General features: G+C 63.3%; 17 non-coding genes across 17 annotated transcripts; all 17 read left to right on the top strand.

The window, feature by feature from the left end:
- The first annotated feature begins 139 nt into the window (after positions 1–139).
- LOC138223696 (U2 spliceosomal RNA) lies at positions 140–330 on the top strand. Its single transcript, XR_011182088.1, has one exon. It is a non-coding gene; the product is annotated as a U2 spliceosomal RNA (small nuclear RNA).
- Positions 331–1,147: 817 nt separating this feature from the next.
- Positions 1,148–1,338, top strand: LOC138223697 (U2 spliceosomal RNA). Its single transcript, XR_011182089.1, has one exon. It is a non-coding gene; the product is annotated as a U2 spliceosomal RNA (small nuclear RNA).
- Positions 1,339–2,156: 818 nt separating this feature from the next.
- LOC138223698 (U2 spliceosomal RNA) lies at positions 2,157–2,347 on the top strand. The gene has a single exon (XR_011182090.1). It is a non-coding gene; the product is annotated as a U2 spliceosomal RNA (small nuclear RNA).
- Positions 2,348–3,160: 813 nt separating this feature from the next.
- Positions 3,161–3,351, top strand: LOC138223699 (U2 spliceosomal RNA). Its single transcript, XR_011182091.1, has one exon. It is a non-coding gene; the product is annotated as a U2 spliceosomal RNA (small nuclear RNA).
- An 814-nt stretch (positions 3,352–4,165) lies between these two features.
- On the top strand, positions 4,166–4,356 carry LOC138223700 (U2 spliceosomal RNA). The gene has a single exon (XR_011182092.1). It is a non-coding gene; the product is annotated as a U2 spliceosomal RNA (small nuclear RNA).
- An 814-nt stretch (positions 4,357–5,170) lies between these two features.
- Positions 5,171–5,361, top strand: LOC138223701 (U2 spliceosomal RNA). The gene has a single exon (XR_011182093.1). It is a non-coding gene; the product is annotated as a U2 spliceosomal RNA (small nuclear RNA).
- Positions 5,362–6,178: 817 nt separating this feature from the next.
- On the top strand, positions 6,179–6,369 carry LOC138223702 (U2 spliceosomal RNA). The gene has a single exon (XR_011182094.1). It is a non-coding gene; the product is annotated as a U2 spliceosomal RNA (small nuclear RNA).
- An 817-nt stretch (positions 6,370–7,186) lies between these two features.
- LOC138223703 (U2 spliceosomal RNA) lies at positions 7,187–7,377 on the top strand. Its single transcript, XR_011182095.1, has one exon. It is a non-coding gene; the product is annotated as a U2 spliceosomal RNA (small nuclear RNA).
- An 813-nt stretch (positions 7,378–8,190) lies between these two features.
- Positions 8,191–8,381, top strand: LOC138223704 (U2 spliceosomal RNA). The gene has a single exon (XR_011182096.1). It is a non-coding gene; the product is annotated as a U2 spliceosomal RNA (small nuclear RNA).
- An 819-nt stretch (positions 8,382–9,200) lies between these two features.
- On the top strand, positions 9,201–9,391 carry LOC138223705 (U2 spliceosomal RNA). Its single transcript, XR_011182097.1, has one exon. It is a non-coding gene; the product is annotated as a U2 spliceosomal RNA (small nuclear RNA).
- An 817-nt stretch (positions 9,392–10,208) lies between these two features.
- On the top strand, positions 10,209–10,399 carry LOC138223706 (U2 spliceosomal RNA). The gene has a single exon (XR_011182098.1). It is a non-coding gene; the product is annotated as a U2 spliceosomal RNA (small nuclear RNA).
- An 817-nt stretch (positions 10,400–11,216) lies between these two features.
- LOC138223707 (U2 spliceosomal RNA) lies at positions 11,217–11,407 on the top strand. The gene has a single exon (XR_011182099.1). It is a non-coding gene; the product is annotated as a U2 spliceosomal RNA (small nuclear RNA).
- Positions 11,408–12,224: 817 nt separating this feature from the next.
- LOC138223708 (U2 spliceosomal RNA) lies at positions 12,225–12,415 on the top strand. Its single transcript, XR_011182100.1, has one exon. It is a non-coding gene; the product is annotated as a U2 spliceosomal RNA (small nuclear RNA).
- An 815-nt stretch (positions 12,416–13,230) lies between these two features.
- On the top strand, positions 13,231–13,421 carry LOC138223709 (U2 spliceosomal RNA). Its single transcript, XR_011182101.1, has one exon. It is a non-coding gene; the product is annotated as a U2 spliceosomal RNA (small nuclear RNA).
- Positions 13,422–14,238: 817 nt separating this feature from the next.
- LOC138223710 (U2 spliceosomal RNA) lies at positions 14,239–14,429 on the top strand. The gene has a single exon (XR_011182102.1). It is a non-coding gene; the product is annotated as a U2 spliceosomal RNA (small nuclear RNA).
- Positions 14,430–15,246: 817 nt separating this feature from the next.
- Positions 15,247–15,437, top strand: LOC138223711 (U2 spliceosomal RNA). Its single transcript, XR_011182103.1, has one exon. It is a non-coding gene; the product is annotated as a U2 spliceosomal RNA (small nuclear RNA).
- An 817-nt stretch (positions 15,438–16,254) lies between these two features.
- LOC138223712 (U2 spliceosomal RNA) lies at positions 16,255–16,445 on the top strand. Its single transcript, XR_011182104.1, has one exon. It is a non-coding gene; the product is annotated as a U2 spliceosomal RNA (small nuclear RNA).
- The last annotated feature ends 398 nt before the right edge of the window (positions 16,446–16,843 follow it).

Consider the following 16,843-nt stretch of genomic DNA (forward strand, 5'->3'; position numbering starts at 1 on the left):
GCAAGCAGGCAGGCAAGAGAGGGGGAGAGCGGAGTCCGGGCGGCCGGCAGCCGCGTGCGGACCGGGCTCCCGAGGCGTCGGCCTGCGCCGCTGCGCGCCAGCCGGACGCCCGCGCGCCCGCCCAAGGCCGGCGTCGGGCATCGCTTCTCGGCCTTTTGGCTAAGATCAAGTGTAGTATCTGTTCTTATCAGTTTAATATCTGATACGTCCCCCATCGGGGGACCACATATTAAACGGATTTTTGGAACAGGGAGCTGGATCAGGAGCTTGCTCCGTCCTCTCCACGCATCGGCCCGGTATTGCAGCGCCTCCGGGAGCGGTGCACCACCTTCTCTCAGCGGTGAAAAGACAGACGTAGCTAGCAAGCAAGCAAGCAAGCAAGCAAGCGAGGTGGACTGGAGCTCCTTCTTCTCGGGTCTCGTCTCTCGTCCATCTGTGTGTCTCTCTCTCCCCCTCCCCCTCCCCGTCTCCGTTCCCGTGCTCCCTCTGTGCACTTTCCCGCGTCTCGACTCTCTGGGCAAGCAGGCCGGCCCCCTTTTCGGCTCCCGTGCGTTTTCCCTCCAAAAAACTTAGTTTTTTCAGCCTTTTCCCAGGGAGGCAGGCGTGGCTTGTGTGTGTGTGTGTGTGTGTGTATGTGTGTGTGTGTGTGTGTGTGTGTGTCCCCGTCCTCGCAGGCGGGCCCCTTTCGACAGCCGGGCGGTTTCCCTCCAAAAAACTTAGTATATACACCTTTTCTTCCTTTTTTTCCGGCAGGCGGGCAGGCGCGCGCGTCTGTGTGTGTGTGTGTCCCCGTCCCTCCCGAGAGAGCGCTGCCCCTTGCCTCTGCCCGCAGGTGCCGACGGTCCGCTTTCGCTTGCAGCTCGCTCGGCACAGCTGCTGCTGGTGGGAGGGGCCTAAGCTAAGGAGGCCGGCCGGCTGGCGCCCCCCTGCGGCTGCGGTCGTTGTCGGGCCGTTGACAGGAGATCCAAGAGCAGGGCCCCCGCCCGGGACTGGCGGGCAGGCAGGCGAGCAAGCAGGCAGGCAAGAGAGGGGGAGAGCGGAGTCCGGGCGGCCGGCAGCCGCGTGCGGACCGGGCTCCCGAGGCGTCGGCCTGCGCCGCTGCGCGCCAGCCGGACGCCCGCGCGCCCGCCCAAGGCCGGCGTCGGGCATCGCTTCTCGGCCTTTTGGCTAAGATCAAGTGTAGTATCTGTTCTTATCAGTTTAATATCTGATACGTCCCCCATCGGGGGACCACATATTAAACGGATTTTTGGAACAGGGAGCTGGATCAGGAGCTTGCTCCGTCCTCTCCACGCATCGGCCCGGTATTGCAGCGCCTCCGGGAGCGGTGCACCACCTTCTCTCAGCGGTGAAAAGACAGACGTAGCTAGCAAGCAAGCAAGCAAGCAAGCAAGCGAGGTGGACTGGAGCTCCTTCTTCTCGGGTCTCGTCTCTCGTCCATCTGTGTGTCTCTCTCTCCCCCTCCCCCTCCCCGTCTCCGTTCCCGTGCTCCCTCTGTGCACTTTCCCGCGTCTCGACTCTCTGGGCAAGCAGGCCGGCCCCCTTTTCGGCTCCCGTGCGTTTTCCCTCCAAAAAACTTAGTTTTTTCAGCCTTTTCCCAGGGAGGCAGGCGTGGCTTTGTGTGTGTGTGTGTGTGTGTGTGTGTATGTGTGTGTGTGTGTGTGTGTGTCCCCGTCCTCGCAGGCGGGCCCCTTTCGACAGCCGGGCGGTTTCCCTCCAAAAAACTTAGTATATACACCTTTTCTTCCTTTTTTTCCGGCAGGCGGGCAGGCGCGCGCGTCTGTGTGTGTGTGTGTCCCCGTCCCTCCCGAGAGAGCGCTGCCCCTTGCCTCTGCCCGCAGGTGCCGACGGTCCGCTTTCGCTTGCAGCTCGCTCGGCACAGCTGCTGCTGGTGGGAGGGGCCTAAGCTAAGGAGGCCGGCCGGCTGGCGCCCCCCTGCGGCTGCGGTCGTTGTCGGGCCGTTGACAGGAGATCCAAGAGCAGGGCCCCCGCCCGGGACTGGCGGGCAGGCAGGCGAGCAAGCAGGCAGGCAAGAGAGGGGGAGAGCGGAGTCCGGGCGGCCGGCAGCCGCGTGCGGACCGGGCTCCCGAGGCGTCGGCCTGCGCCGCTGCGCGCCAGCCGGACGCCCGCGCGCCCGCCCAAGGCCGGCGTCGGGCATCGCTTCTCGGCCTTTTGGCTAAGATCAAGTGTAGTATCTGTTCTTATCAGTTTAATATCTGATACGTCCCCCATCGGGGGACCACATATTAAACGGATTTTTGGAACAGGGAGCTGGATCAGGAGCTTGCTCCGTCCTCTCCACGCATCGGCCCGGTATTGCAGCGCCTCCGGGAGCGGTGCACCACCTTCTCTCAGCGGTGAAAAGACAGACGTAGCTAGCAAGCAAGCAAGCAAGCAAGCAAGCGAGGTGGACTGGAGCTCCTTCTTCTCGGGTCTCGTCTCTCGTCCATCTGTGTGTCTCTCTCTCCCCCTCCCCCTCCCCGTCTCCGTTCCCGTGCTCCCTCTGTGCACTTTCCCGCGTCTCGACTCTCTGGGCAAGCAGGCCGGCCCCCTTTTCGGCTCCCGTGCGTTTTCCCTCCAAAAAACTTAGTTTTTTCAGCCTTTTCCCAGGGAGGCAGGCGTGGCTTTTGTGTGTGTGTGTGTGTGTGTGTATGTGTGTGTGTGTGTGTGTGTCCCCGTCCTCGCAGGCGGGCCCCTTTCGACAGCCGGGCGGTTTCCCTCCAAAAAACTTAGTATATACACCTTTTCTTCCTTTTTTTCCGGCAGGCGGGCAGGCGCGCGCGTCTGTGTGTGTGTGTGTCCCCGTCCCTCCCGAGAGAGCGCTGCCCCTTGCCTCTGCCCGCAGGTGCCGACGGTCCGCTTTCGCTTGCAGCTCGCTCGGCACAGCTGCTGCTGGTGGGAGGGGCCTAAGCTAAGGAGGCCGGCCGGCTGGCGCCCCCCTGCGGCTGCGGTCGTTGTCGGGCCGTTGACAGGAGATCCAAGAGCAGGGCCCCCGCCCGGGACTGGCGGGCAGGCAGGCGAGCAAGCAGGCAGGCAAGAGAGGGGGAGAGCGGAGTCCGGGCGGCCGGCAGCCGCGTGCGGACCGGGCTCCCGAGGCGTCGGCCTGCGCCGCTGCGCGCCAGCCGGACGCCCGCGCGCCCGCCCAAGGCCGGCGTCGGGCATCGCTTCTCGGCCTTTTGGCTAAGATCAAGTGTAGTATCTGTTCTTATCAGTTTAATATCTGATACGTCCCCCATCGGGGGACCACATATTAAACGGATTTTTGGAACAGGGAGCTGGATCAGGAGCTTGCTCCGTCCTCTCCACGCATCGGCCCGGTATTGCAGCGCCTCCGGGAGCGGTGCACCACCTTCTCTCAGCGGTGAAAAGACAGACGTAGCTAGCAAGCAAGCAAGCAAGCAAGCAAGCGAGGTGGACTGGAGCTCCTTCTTCTCGGGTCTCGTCTCTCGTCCATCTGTGTGTCTCTCTCTCCCCCTCCCCCTCCCCGTCTCCGTTCCCGTGCTCCCTCTGTGCACTTTCCCGCGTCTCGACTCTCTGGGCAAGCAGGCCGGCCCCCTTTTCGGCTCCCGTGCGTTTTCCCTCCAAAAAACTTAGTTTTTTCAGCCTTTTCCCAGGGAGGCAGGCGTGGCTTTGTGTGTGTGTGTGTGTGTGTGTATGTGTGTGTGTGTGTGTGTGTGTCCCCGTCCTCGCAGGCGGGCCCCTTTCGACAGCCGGGCGGTTTCCCTCCAAAAAACTTAGTATATACACCTTTTCTTCCTTTTTTTCCGGCAGGCGGGCAGGCGCGCGCGTCTGTGTGTGTGTGTGTCCCCGTCCCTCCCGAGAGAGCGCTGCCCCTTGCCTCTGCCCGCAGGTGCCGACGGTCCGCTTTCGCTTGCAGCTCGCTCGGCACAGCTGCTGCTGGTGGGAGGGGCCTAAGCTAAGGAGGCCGGCCGGCTGGCGCCCCCCTGCGGCTGCGGTCGTTGTCGGGCCGTTGACAGGAGATCCAAGAGCAGGGCCCCCGCCCGGGACTGGCGGGCAGGCAGGCGAGCAAGCAGGCAGGCAAGAGAGGGGGAGAGCGGAGTCCGGGCGGCCGGCAGCCGCGTGCGGACCGGGCTCCCGAGGCGTCGGCCTGCGCCGCTGCGCGCCAGCCGGACGCCCGCGCGCCCGCCCAAGGCCGGCGTCGGGCATCGCTTCTCGGCCTTTTGGCTAAGATCAAGTGTAGTATCTGTTCTTATCAGTTTAATATCTGATACGTCCCCCATCGGGGGACCACATATTAAACGGATTTTTGGAACAGGGAGCTGGATCAGGAGCTTGCTCCGTCCTCTCCACGCATCGGCCCGGTATTGCAGCGCCTCCGGGAGCGGTGCACCACCTTCTCTCAGCGGTGAAAAGACAGACGTAGCTAGCAAGCAAGCAAGCAAGCAAGCAAGCGAGGTGGACTGGAGCTCCTTCTTCTCGGGTCTCGTCCTCGTCCATCTGTGTGTCTCTCTCTCCCCCTCCCCCTCCCCGTCTCCGTTCCCGTGCTCCCTCTGTGCACTTTCCCGCGTCTCGACTCTCTGGGCAAGCAGGCCGGCCCCCTTTTCGGCTCCCGTGCGTTTTCCCTCCAAAAAACTTAGTTTTTTCAGCCTTTTCCCAGGGAGGCAGGCGTGGCTTTTGTGTGTGTGTGTGTGTGTGTGTATGTGTGTGTGTGTGTGTGTGTGTCCCCGTCCTCGCAGGCGGGCCCCTTTCGACAGCCGGGCGGTTTCCCTCCAAAAAACTTAGTATATACACCTTTTCTTCCTTTTTTTCCGGCAGGCGGGCAGGCGCGCGCGTCTGTGTGTGTGTGTGTCCCCGTCCCTCCCGAGAGAGCGCTGCCCCTTGCCTCTGCCCGCAGGTGCCGACGGTCCGCTTTCGCTTGCAGCTCGCTCGGCACAGCTGCTGCTGGTGGGAGGGGCCTAAGCTAAGGAGGCCGGCCGGCTGGCGCCCCCCTGCGGCTGCGGTCGTTGTCGGGCCGTTGACAGGAGATCCAAGAGCAGGGCCCCCGCCCGGGACTGGCGGGCAGGCAGGCGAGCAAGCAGGCAGGCAAGAGAGGGGGAGAGCGGAGTCCGGGCGGCCGGCAGCCGCGTGCGGACCGGGCTCCCGAGGCGTCGGCCTGCGCCGCTGCGCGCCAGCCGGACGCCCGCGCGCCCGCCCAAGGCCGGCGTCGGGCATCGCTTCTCGGCCTTTTGGCTAAGATCAAGTGTAGTATCTGTTCTTATCAGTTTAATATCTGATACGTCCCCCATCGGGGGACCACATATTAAACGGATTTTTGGAACAGGGAGCTGGATCAGGAGCTTGCTCCGTCCTCTCCACGCATCGGCCCGGTATTGCAGCGCCTCCGGGAGCGGTGCACCACCTTCTCTCAGCGGTGAAAAGACAGACGTAGCTAGCAAGCAAGCAAGCAAGCAAGCAAGCGAGGTGGACTGGAGCTCCTTCTTCTCGGGTCTCGTCTCTCGTCCATCTGTGTGTCTCTCTCTCCCCCTCCCCCTCCCCGTCTCCGTTCCCGTGCTCCCTCTGTGCACTTTCCCGCGTCTCGACTCTCTGGGCAAGCAGGCCGGCCCCCTTTTCGGCTCCCGTGCGTTTTCCCTCCAAAAAACTTAGTTTTTTCAGCCTTTTCCCAGGGAGGCAGGCGTGGCTTTTGTGTGTGTGTGTGTGTGTGTGTGTATGTGTGTGTGTGTGTGTGTGTGTCCCCGTCCTCGCAGGCGGGCCCCTTTCGACAGCCGGGCGGTTTCCCTCCAAAAAACTTAGTATATACACCTTTTCTTCCTTTTTTTCCGGCAGGCGGGCAGGCGCGCGCGTCTGTGTGTGTGTGTGTCCCCGTCCCTCCCGAGAGAGCGCTGCCCCTTGCCTCTGCCCGCAGGTGCCGACGGTCCGCTTTCGCTTGCAGCTCGCTCGGCACAGCTGCTGCTGGTGGGAGGGGCCTAAGCTAAGGAGGCCGGCCGGCTGGCGCCCCCCTGCGGCTGCGGTCGTTGTCGGGCCGTTGACAGGAGATCCAAGAGCAGGGCCCCCGCCCGGGACTGGCGGGCAGGCAGGCGAGCAAGCAGGCAGGCAAGAGAGGGGGAGAGCGGAGTCCGGGCGGCCGGCAGCCGCGTGCGGACCGGGCTCCCGAGGCGTCGGCCTGCGCCGCTGCGCGCCAGCCGGACGCCCGCGCGCCCGCCCAAGGCCGGCGTCGGGCATCGCTTCTCGGCCTTTTGGCTAAGATCAAGTGTAGTATCTGTTCTTATCAGTTTAATATCTGATACGTCCCCCATCGGGGGACCACATATTAAACGGATTTTTGGAACAGGGAGCTGGATCAGGAGCTTGCTCCGTCCTCTCCACGCATCGGCCCGGTATTGCAGCGCCTCCGGGAGCGGTGCACCACCTTCTCTCAGCGGTGAAAAGACAGACGTAGCTAGCAAGCAAGCAAGCAAGCAAGCAAGCGAGGTGGACTGGAGCTCCTTCTTCTCGGGTCTCGTCTCTCGTCCATCTGTGTGTCTCTCTCTCCCCCTCCCCCTCCCCGTCTCCGTTCCCGTGCTCCCTCTGTGCACTTTCCCGCGTCTCGACTCTCTGGGCAAGCAGGCCGGCCCCCTTTTCGGCTCCCGTGCGTTTTCCCTCCAAAAAACTTAGTTTTTTCAGCCTTTTCCCAGGGAGGCAGGCGTGGCTTTTGTGTGTGTGTGTGTGTGTGTGTGTATGTGTGTGTGTGTGTGTGTGTGTCCCCGTCCTCGCAGGCGGGCCCCTTTCGACAGCCGGGCGGTTTCCCTCCAAAAAACTTAGTATATACACCTTTTCTTCCTTTTTTTCCGGCAGGCGGGCAGGCGCGCGCGTCTGTGTGTGTGTGTGTCCCCGTCCCTCCCGAGAGAGCGCTGCCCCTTGCCTCTGCCCGCAGGTGCCGACGGTCCGCTTTCGCTTGCAGCTCGCTCGGCACAGCTGCTGCTGGTGGGAGGGGCCTAAGCTAAGGAGGCCGGCCGGCTGGCGCCCCCCTGCGGCTGCGGTCGTTGTCGGGCCGTTGACAGGAGATCCAAGAGCAGGGCCCCCGCCCGGGACTGGCGGGCAGGCAGGCGAGCAAGCAGGCAGGCAAGAGAGGGGGAGAGCGGAGTCCGGGCGGCCGGCAGCCGCGTGCGGACCGGGCTCCCGAGGCGTCGGCCTGCGCCGCTGCGCGCCAGCCGGACGCCCGCGCGCCCGCCCAAGGCCGGCGTCGGGCATCGCTTCTCGGCCTTTTGGCTAAGATCAAGTGTAGTATCTGTTCTTATCAGTTTAATATCTGATACGTCCCCCATCGGGGGACCACATATTAAACGGATTTTTGGAACAGGGAGCTGGATCAGGAGCTTGCTCCGTCCTCTCCACGCATCGGCCCGGTATTGCAGCGCCTCCGGGAGCGGTGCACCACCTTCTCTCAGCGGTGAAAAGACAGACGTAGCTAGCAAGCAAGCAAGCAAGCAAGCAAGCGAGGTGGACTGGAGCTCCTTCTTCTCGGGTCTCGTCTCTCGTCCATCTGTGTGTCTCTCTCTCCCCCTCCCCCTCCCCGTCTCCGTTCCCGTGCTCCCTCTGTGCACTTTCCCGCGTCTCGACTCTCTGGGCAAGCAGGCCGGCCCCCTTTTCGGCTCCCGTGCGTTTTCCCTCCAAAAAACTTAGTTTTTTCAGCCTTTTCCCAGGGAGGCAGGCGTGGCTTTTGTGTGTGTGTGTGTGTGTGTATGTGTGTGTGTGTGTGTGTGTGTCCCCGTCCTCGCAGGCGGGCCCCTTTCGACAGCCGGGCGGTTTCCCTCCAAAAAACTTAGTATATACACCTTTTCTTCCTTTTTTTCCGGCAGGCGGGCAGGCGCGCGCGTCTGTGTGTGTGTGTGTCCCCGTCCCTCCCGAGAGAGCGCTGCCCCTTGCCTCTGCCCGCAGGTGCCGACGGTCCGCTTTCGCTTGCAGCTCGCTCGGCACAGCTGCTGCTGGTGGGAGGGGCCTAAGCTAAGGAGGCCGGCCGGCTGGCGCCCCCCTGCGGCTGCGGTCGTTGTCGGGCCGTTGACAGGAGATCCAAGAGCAGGGCCCCCGCCCGGGACTGGCGGGCAGGCAGGCGAGCAAGCAGGCAGGCAAGAGAGGGGGAGAGCGGAGTCCGGGCGGCCGGCAGCCGCGTGCGGACCGGGCTCCCGAGGCGTCGGCCTGCGCCGCTGCGCGCCAGCCGGACGCCCGCGCGCCCGCCCAAGGCCGGCGTCGGGCATCGCTTCTCGGCCTTTTGGCTAAGATCAAGTGTAGTATCTGTTCTTATCAGTTTAATATCTGATACGTCCCCCATCGGGGGACCACATATTAAACGGATTTTTGGAACAGGGAGCTGGATCAGGAGCTTGCTCCGTCCTCTCCACGCATCGGCCCGGTATTGCAGCGCCTCCGGGAGCGGTGCACCACCTTCTCTCAGCGGTGAAAAGACAGACGTAGCTAGCAAGCAAGCAAGCAAGCAAGCAAGCGAGGTGGACTGGAGCTCCTTCTTCTCGGGTCTCGTCTCTCGTCCATCTGTGTGTCTCTCTCTCCCCCTCCCCCTCCCCGTCTCCGTTCCCGTGCTCCCTCTGTGCACTTTCCCGCGTCTCGACTCTCTGGGCAAGCAGGCCGGCCCCCTTTTCGGCTCCCGTGCGTTTTCCCTCCAAAAAACTTAGTTTTTTCAGCCTTTTCCCAGGGAGGCAGGCGTGGCTTTTGTGTGTGTGTGTGTGTGTGTGTGTATGTGTGTGTGTGTGTGTGTGTGTGTCCCCGTCCTCGCAGGCGGGCCCCTTTCGACAGCCGGGCGGTTTCCCTCCAAAAAACTTAGTATATACACCTTTTCTTCCTTTTTTTCCGGCAGGCGGGCAGGCGCGCGCGTCTGTGTGTGTGTGTGTCCCCGTCCCTCCCGAGAGAGCGCTGCCCCTTGCCTCTGCCCGCAGGTGCCGACGGTCCGCTTTCGCTTGCAGCTCGCTCGGCACAGCTGCTGCTGGTGGGAGGGGCCTAAGCTAAGGAGGCCGGCCGGCTGGCGCCCCCCTGCGGCTGCGGTCGTTGTCGGGCCGTTGACAGGAGATCCAAGAGCAGGGCCCCCGCCCGGGACTGGCGGGCAGGCAGGCGAGCAAGCAGGCAGGCAAGAGAGGGGGAGAGCGGAGTCCGGGCGGCCGGCAGCCGCGTGCGGACCGGGCTCCCGAGGCGTCGGCCTGCGCCGCTGCGCGCCAGCCGGACGCCCGCGCGCCCGCCCAAGGCCGGCGTCGGGCATCGCTTCTCGGCCTTTTGGCTAAGATCAAGTGTAGTATCTGTTCTTATCAGTTTAATATCTGATACGTCCCCCATCGGGGGACCACATATTAAACGGATTTTTGGAACAGGGAGCTGGATCAGGAGCTTGCTCCGTCCTCTCCACGCATCGGCCCGGTATTGCAGCGCCTCCGGGAGCGGTGCACCACCTTCTCTCAGCGGTGAAAAGACAGACGTAGCTAGCAAGCAAGCAAGCAAGCAAGCAAGCGAGGTGGACTGGAGCTCCTTCTTCTCGGGTCTCGTCTCTCGTCCATCTGTGTGTCTCTCTCTCCCCCTCCCCCTCCCCGTCTCCGTTCCCGTGCTCCCTCTGTGCACTTTCCCGCGTCTCGACTCTCTGGGCAAGCAGGCCGGCCCCCTTTTCGGCTCCCGTGCGTTTTCCCTCCAAAAAACTTAGTTTTTTCAGCCTTTTCCCAGGGAGGCAGGCGTGGCTTTTGTGTGTGTGTGTGTGTGTGTGTGTATGTGTGTGTGTGTGTGTGTGTGTCCCCGTCCTCGCAGGCGGGCCCCTTTCGACAGCCGGGCGGTTTCCCTCCAAAAAACTTAGTATATACACCTTTTCTTCCTTTTTTTCCGGCAGGCGGGCAGGCGCGCGCGTCTGTGTGTGTGTGTGTCCCCGTCCCTCCCGAGAGAGCGCTGCCCCTTGCCTCTGCCCGCAGGTGCCGACGGTCCGCTTTCGCTTGCAGCTCGCTCGGCACAGCTGCTGCTGGTGGGAGGGGCCTAAGCTAAGGAGGCCGGCCGGCTGGCGCCCCCCTGCGGCTGCGGTCGTTGTCGGGCCGTTGACAGGAGATCCAAGAGCAGGGCCCCCGCCCGGGACTGGCGGGCAGGCAGGCGAGCAAGCAGGCAGGCAAGAGAGGGGGAGAGCGGAGTCCGGGCGGCCGGCAGCCGCGTGCGGACCGGGCTCCCGAGGCGTCGGCCTGCGCCGCTGCGCGCCAGCCGGACGCCCGCGCGCCCGCCCAAGGCCGGCGTCGGGCATCGCTTCTCGGCCTTTTGGCTAAGATCAAGTGTAGTATCTGTTCTTATCAGTTTAATATCTGATACGTCCCCCATCGGGGGACCACATATTAAACGGATTTTTGGAACAGGGAGCTGGATCAGGAGCTTGCTCCGTCCTCTCCACGCATCGGCCCGGTATTGCAGCGCCTCCGGGAGCGGTGCACCACCTTCTCTCAGCGGTGAAAAGACAGACGTAGCTAGCAAGCAAGCAAGCAAGCAAGCAAGCGAGGTGGACTGGAGCTCCTTCTTCTCGGGTCTCGTCTCTCGTCCATCTGTGTGTCTCTCTCTCCCCCTCCCCCTCCCCGTCTCCGTTCCCGTGCTCCCTCTGTGCACTTTCCCGCGTCTCGACTCTCTGGGCAAGCAGGCCGGCCCCCTTTTCGGCTCCCGTGCGTTTTCCCTCCAAAAAACTTAGTTTTTTCAGCCTTTTCCCAGGGAGGCAGGCGTGGCTTTTGTGTGTGTGTGTGTGTGTGTGTATGTGTGTGTGTGTGTGTGTGTGTGTCCCCGTCCTCGCAGGCGGGCCCCTTTCGACAGCCGGGCGGTTTCCCTCCAAAAAACTTAGTATATACACCTTTTCTTCCTTTTTTTCCGGCAGGCGGGCAGGCGCGCGCGTCTGTGTGTGTGTGTGTCCCCGTCCCTCCCGAGAGAGCGCTGCCCCTTGCCTCTGCCCGCAGGTGCCGACGGTCCGCTTTCGCTTGCAGCTCGCTCGGCACAGCTGCTGCTGGTGGGAGGGGCCTAAGCTAAGGAGGCCGGCCGGCTGGCGCCCCCCTGCGGCTGCGGTCGTTGTCGGGCCGTTGACAGGAGATCCAAGAGCAGGGCCCCCGCCCGGGACTGGCGGGCAGGCAGGCGAGCAAGCAGGCAGGCAAGAGAGGGGGAGAGCGGAGTCCGGGCGGCCGGCAGCCGCGTGCGGACCGGGCTCCCGAGGCGTCGGCCTGCGCCGCTGCGCGCCAGCCGGACGCCCGCGCGCCCGCCCAAGGCCGGCGTCGGGCATCGCTTCTCGGCCTTTTGGCTAAGATCAAGTGTAGTATCTGTTCTTATCAGTTTAATATCTGATACGTCCCCCATCGGGGGACCACATATTAAACGGATTTTTGGAACAGGGAGCTGGATCAGGAGCTTGCTCCGTCCTCTCCACGCATCGGCCCGGTATTGCAGCGCCTCCGGGAGCGGTGCACCACCTTCTCTCAGCGGTGAAAAGACAGACGTAGCTAGCAAGCAAGCAAGCAAGCAAGCAAGCGAGGTGGACTGGAGCTCCTTCTTCTCGGGTCTCGTCTCTCGTCCATCTGTGTGTCTCTCTCTCCCCCTCCCCCTCCCCGTCTCCGTTCCCGTGCTCCCTCTGTGCACTTTCCCGCGTCTCGACTCTCTGGGCAAGCAGGCCGGCCCCCTTTTCGGCTCCCGTGCGTTTTCCCTCCAAAAAACTTAGTTTTTTCAGCCTTTTCCCAGGGAGGCAGGCGTGGCTTTTGTGTGTGTGTGTGTGTGTGTATGTGTGTGTGTGTGTGTGTGTGTGTGTCCCCGTCCTCGCAGGCGGGCCCCTTTCGACAGCCGGGCGGTTTCCCTCCAAAAAACTTAGTATATACACCTTTTCTTCCTTTTTTTCCGGCAGGCGGGCAGGCGCGCGCGTCTGTGTGTGTGTGTGTCCCCGTCCCTCCCGAGAGAGCGCTGCCCCTTGCCTCTGCCCGCAGGTGCCGACGGTCCGCTTTCGCTTGCAGCTCGCTCGGCACAGCTGCTGCTGGTGGGAGGGGCCTAAGCTAAGGAGGCCGGCCGGCTGGCGCCCCCCTGCGGCTGCGGTCGTTGTCGGGCCGTTGACAGGAGATCCAAGAGCAGGGCCCCCGCCCGGGACTGGCGGGCAGGCAGGCGAGCAAGCAGGCAGGCAAGAGAGGGGGAGAGCGGAGTCCGGGCGGCCGGCAGCCGCGTGCGGACCGGGCTCCCGAGGCGTCGGCCTGCGCCGCTGCGCGCCAGCCGGACGCCCGCGCGCCCGCCCAAGGCCGGCGTCGGGCATCGCTTCTCGGCCTTTTGGCTAAGATCAAGTGTAGTATCTGTTCTTATCAGTTTAATATCTGATACGTCCCCCATCGGGGGACCACATATTAAACGGATTTTTGGAACAGGGAGCTGGATCAGGAGCTTGCTCCGTCCTCTCCACGCATCGGCCCGGTATTGCAGCGCCTCCGGGAGCGGTGCACCACCTTCTCTCAGCGGTGAAAAGACAGACGTAGCTAGCAAGCAAGCAAGCAAGCAAGCAAGCGAGGTGGACTGGAGCTCCTTCTTCTCGGGTCTCGTCTCTCGTCCATCTGTGTGTCTCTCTCTCCCCCTCCCCCTCCCCGTCTCCGTTCCCGTGCTCCCTCTGTGCACTTTCCCGCGTCTCGACTCTCTGGGCAAGCAGGCCGGCCCCCTTTTCGGCTCCCGTGCGTTTTCCCTCCAAAAAACTTAGTTTTTTCAGCCTTTTCCCAGGGAGGCAGGCGTGGCTTTTGTGTGTGTGTGTGTGTGTGTGTATGTGTGTGTGTGTGTGTGTGTGTCCCCGTCCTCGCAGGCGGGCCCCTTTCGACAGCCGGGCGGTTTCCCTCCAAAAAACTTAGTATATACACCTTTTCTTCCTTTTTTTCCGGCAGGCGGGCAGGCGCGCGCGTCTGTGTGTGTGTGTGTCCCCGTCCCTCCCGAGAGAGCGCTGCCCCTTGCCTCTGCCCGCAGGTGCCGACGGTCCGCTTTCGCTTGCAGCTCGCTCGGCACAGCTGCTGCTGGTGGGAGGGGCCTAAGCTAAGGAGGCCGGCCGGCTGGCGCCCCCCTGCGGCTGCGGTCGTTGTCGGGCCGTTGACAGGAGATCCAAGAGCAGGGCCCCCGCCCGGGACTGGCGGGCAGGCAGGCGAGCAAGCAGGCAGGCAAGAGAGGGGGAGAGCGGAGTCCGGGCGGCCGGCAGCCGCGTGCGGACCGGGCTCCCGAGGCGTCGGCCTGCGCCGCTGCGCGCCAGCCGGACGCCCGCGCGCCCGCCCAAGGCCGGCGTCGGGCATCGCTTCTCGGCCTTTTGGCTAAGATCAAGTGTAGTATCTGTTCTTATCAGTTTAATATCTGATACGTCCCCCATCGGGGGACCACATATTAAACGGATTTTTGGAACAGGGAGCTGGATCAGGAGCTTGCTCCGTCCTCTCCACGCATCGGCCCGGTATTGCAGCGCCTCCGGGAGCGGTGCACCACCTTCTCTCAGCGGTGAAAAGACAGACGTAGCTAGCAAGCAAGCAAGCAAGCAAGCAAGCGAGGTGGACTGGAGCTCCTTCTTCTCGGGTCTCGTCTCTCGTCCATCTGTGTGTCTCTCTCTCCCCCTCCCCCTCCCCGTCTCCGTTCCCGTGCTCCCTCTGTGCACTTTCCCGCGTCTCGACTCTCTGGGCAAGCAGGCCGGCCCCCTTTTCGGCTCCCGTGCGTTTTCCCTCCAAAAAACTTAGTTTTTTCAGCCTTTTCCCAGGGAGGCAGGCGTGGCTTTTGTGTGTGTGTGTGTGTGTGTGTATGTGTGTGTGTGTGTGTGTGTGTGTCCCCGTCCTCGCAGGCGGGCCCCTTTCGACAGCCGGGCGGTTTCCCTCCAAAAAACTTAGTATATACACCTTTTCTTCCTTTTTTTCCGGCAGGCGGGCAGGCGCGCGCGTCTGTGTGTGTGTGTGTCCCCGTCCCTCCCGAGAGAGCGCTGCCCCTTGCCTCTGCCCGCAGGTGCCGACGGTCCGCTTTCGCTTGCAGCTCGCTCGGCACAGCTGCTGCTGGTGGGAGGGGCCTAAGCTAAGGAGGCCGGCCGGCTGGCGCCCCCCTGCGGCTGCGGTCGTTGTCGGGCCGTTGACAGGAGATCCAAGAGCAGGGCCCCCGCCCGGGACTGGCGGGCAGGCAGGCGAGCAAGCAGGCAGGCAAGAGAGGGGGAGAGCGGAGTCCGGGCGGCCGGCAGCCGCGTGCGGACCGGGCTCCCGAGGCGTCGGCCTGCGCCGCTGCGCGCCAGCCGGACGCCCGCGCGCCCGCCCAAGGCCGGCGTCGGGCATCGCTTCTCGGCCTTTTGGCTAAGATCAAGTGTAGTATCTGTTCTTATCAGTTTAATATCTGATACGTCCCCCATCGGGGGACCACATATTAAACGGATTTTTGGAACAGGGAGCTGGATCAGGAGCTTGCTCCGTCCTCTCCACGCATCGGCCCGGTATTGCAGCGCCTCCGGGAGCGGTGCACCACCTTCTCTCAGCGGTGAAAAGACAGACGTAGCTAGCAAGCAAGCAAGCAAGCAAGCAAGCGAGGTGGACTGGAGCTCCTTCTTCTCGGGTCTCGTCTCTCGTCCATCTGTGTGTCTCTCTCTCCCCCTCCCCCTCCCCGTCTCCGTTCCCGTGCTCCCTCTGTGCACTTTCCCGCGTCTCGACTCTCTGGGCAAGCAGGCCGGCCCCCTTTTCGGCTCCCGTGCGTTTTCCCTCCAAAAAACTTAGTTTTTTCAGCCTTTTCCCAGGGAGGCAGGCGTGGCTTTTGTGTGTGTGTGTGTGTGTGTGTATGTGTGTGTGTGTGTGTGTGTGTGTCCCCGTCCTCGCAGGCGGGCCCCTTTCGACAGCCGGGCGGTTTCCCTCCAAAAAACTTAGTATATACACCTTTTCTTCCTTTTTTTCCGGCAGGCGGGCAGGCGCGCGCGTCTGTGTGTGTGTGTGTCCCCGTCCCTCCCGAGAGAGCGCTGCCCCTTGCCTCTGCCCGCAGGTGCCGACGGTCCGCTTTCGCTTGCAGCTCGCTCGGCACAGCTGCTGCTGGTGGGAGGGGCCTAAGCTAAGGAGGCCGGCCGGCTGGCGCCCCCCTGCGGCTGCGGTCGTTGTCGGGCCGTTGACAGGAGATCCAAGAGCAGGGCCCCCGCCCGGGACTGGCGGGCAGGCAGGCGAGCAAGCAGGCAGGCAAGAGAGGGGGAGAGCGGAGTCCGGGCGGCCGGCAGCCGCGTGCGGACCGGGCTCCCGAGGCGTCGGCCTGCGCCGCTGCGCGCCAGCCGGACGCCCGCGCGCCCGCCCAAGGCCGGCGTCGGGCATCGCTTCTCGGCCTTTTGGCTAAGATCAAGTGTAGTATCTGTTCTTATCAGTTTAATATCTGATACGTCCCCCATCGGGGGACCACATATTAAACGGATTTTTGGAACAGGGAGCTGGATCAGGAGCTTGCTCCGTCCTCTCCACGCATCGGCCCGGTATTGCAGCGCCTCCGGGAGCGGTGCACCACCTTCTCTCAGCGGTGAAAAGACAGACGTAGCTAGCAAGCAAGCAAGCAAGCAAGCAAGCGAGGTGGACTGGAGCTCCTTCTTCTCGGGTCTCGTCTCTCGTCCATCTGTGTGTCTCTCTCTCCCCCTCCCCCTCCCCGTCTCCGTTCCCGTGCTCCCTCTGTGCACTTTCCCGCGTCTCGACTCTCTGGGCAAGCAGGCCGGCCCCCTTTTCGGCTCCCGTGCGTTTTCCCTCCAAAAAACTTAGTTTTTTCAGCCTTTTCCCAGGGAGGCAGGCGTGGCTTTTGTGTGTGTGTGTGTGTGTGTGTATGTGTGTGTGTGTGTGTGTGTGTGTCCCCGTCCTCGCAGGCGGGCCCCTTTCGACAGCCGGGCGGTTTCCCTCCAAAAAACTTAGTATATACACCTTTTCTTCCTTTTTTTCCGGCAGGCGGGCAGGCGCGCGCGTCTGTGTGTGTGTGTGTCCCCGTCCCTCCCGAGAGAGCGCTGCCCCTTGCCTCTGCCCGCAGGTGCCGACGGTCCGCTTTCGCTTGCAGCTCGCTCGGCACAGCTGCTGCTGGTGGGAGGGGCCTAAGCTAAGGAGGCCGGCCGGCTGGCGCCCCCCTGCGGCTGCGGTCGTTGTCGGGCCGTTGACAGGAGATCCAAGAGCAGGGCCCCCGCCCGGGACTGGCGGGCAGGCAGGCGAGCAAGCAGGCAGGCAAGAGAGGGGGAGAGCGGAGTCCGGGCGGCCGGCAGCCGCGTGCGGACCGGGCTCCCGAGGCGTCGGCCTGCGCCGCTGCGCGCCAGCCGGACGCCCGCGCGCCCGCCCAAGGCCGGCGTCGGGCATCGCTTCTCGGCCTTTTGGCTAAGATCAAGTGTAGTATCTGTTCTTATCAGTTTAATATCTGATACGTCCCCCATCGGGGGACCACATATTAAACGGATTTTTGGAACAGGGAGCTGGATCAGGAGCTTGCTCCGTCCTCTCCACGCATCGGCCCGGTATTGCAGCGCCTCCGGGAGCGGTGCACCACCTTCTCTCAGCGGTGAAAAGACAGACGTAGCTAGCAAGCAAGCAAGCAAGCAAGCAAGCGAGGTGGACTGGAGCTCCTTCTTCTCGGGTCTCGTCTCTCGTCCATCTGTGTGTCTCTCTCTCCCCCTCCCCCTCCCCGTCTCCGTTCCCGTGCTCCCTCTGTGCACTTTCCCGCGTCTCGACTCTCTGGGCAAGCAGGCCGGCCCCCTTTTCGGCTCCCGTGCGTTTTCCCTCCAAAAAACTTAGTTTTTTCAGCCTTTTCCCAGGGAGGCAGGCGTGGCTTTGTGTGTGTGTGTGTGTGTGTGTGTATGTGTGTGTGTGTGTGTGTGTGTCCCCGTCCTCGCAGGCGGGCCCCTTTCGACAGCCGGGCGGTTTCCCTCCAAAAAACTTAGTATATACAC

This window comes from Lepisosteus oculatus, chromosome 16, assembly GCF_040954835.1.
Source record: "Lepisosteus oculatus isolate fLepOcu1 chromosome 16, fLepOcu1.hap2, whole genome shotgun sequence".
Taxonomy (NCBI): domain Eukaryota; kingdom Metazoa; phylum Chordata; class Actinopteri; order Semionotiformes; family Lepisosteidae; genus Lepisosteus; species Lepisosteus oculatus.